Genomic DNA, 961 nt, shown 5'->3' with positions numbered 1-961 from the left:
ATGTCCGTTTTCCATGCTGGCATGGGTTGGACAGTTTAACTGAGGTCTGGGTGCTTTTTGAAATTTTAAGGTGTTTCCATTATTTTGTCCCACCCCTATGGTAGTCTGACCTTAGAGTCCCTCTTAGCGTGAGGCATTCTTGTATAGTAATGCCCTTATATAAATAAATATATTTTGGGGAATAAATGATGGATTTTTTCCCTTATGAGATTTTTTTCACGCTAGCTACTTGATAAATTCTTATAAAAGAATTCATCCTATTATTGAATTTATATATATATATATATATATATTGTTGGTGTTAGGAAGGGCATCCAGCCATAGAAACCATACCAAATAAGATTGAAACCTGGCGCAGCTCCCCAGCTTACCAGTTTCAACCAAACTGTTAAACCCGTGCCAGCATGAAAAACGGACATTAAATGATGAGATGTATGTATGTATGTATGTATGTATATGCATAGATATATACAGGGATCAAAATTTCAAACAAATTTATTTTAATATGGGGTAGGACCGCCTTTGGCAGTAATTACAGCTTGAATTCTACGAAGTATGGACTCATACAAAGTTTGAATTGTTTCCAAAGGAATTTTTGTCCATTCTTCAGCTAAAACAGTCTCCAGTTCTTGTAGTGATGATGGTGGAGGATATCAACTCCTTACTTGTTTTTCTAAAATGCACCATAAATGTTCTATAATATTGAGATCTGGGAACTGTGGTGACCAGATAAGATGTTCAACTTCACTAGAATGTTCCTTGTGCCATTCAGTAAAAACTTTAGCTCTGTGAGTTGGTGCATTATCATCCTGAAAGATTAAGTTTCCCTCCGGAAATAATTCTGCAACCATAGGATGAATTTGATCAGATAAAATGCTTAAATAGTCTTTACTATTAATTCTGCCATGAAGGAAAACCATTGGGCCAGTGGATTTCCAAGATATAGCCCCCACCCCCACCC

The sequence above is a fragment of the Octopus bimaculoides genome, chromosome 1, assembly GCF_001194135.2.
Source record: "Octopus bimaculoides isolate UCB-OBI-ISO-001 chromosome 1, ASM119413v2, whole genome shotgun sequence".
NCBI classification, from domain to species: domain Eukaryota; kingdom Metazoa; phylum Mollusca; class Cephalopoda; order Octopoda; family Octopodidae; genus Octopus; species Octopus bimaculoides.
Note: the sequence above shows the minus strand (reverse complement) of the source record.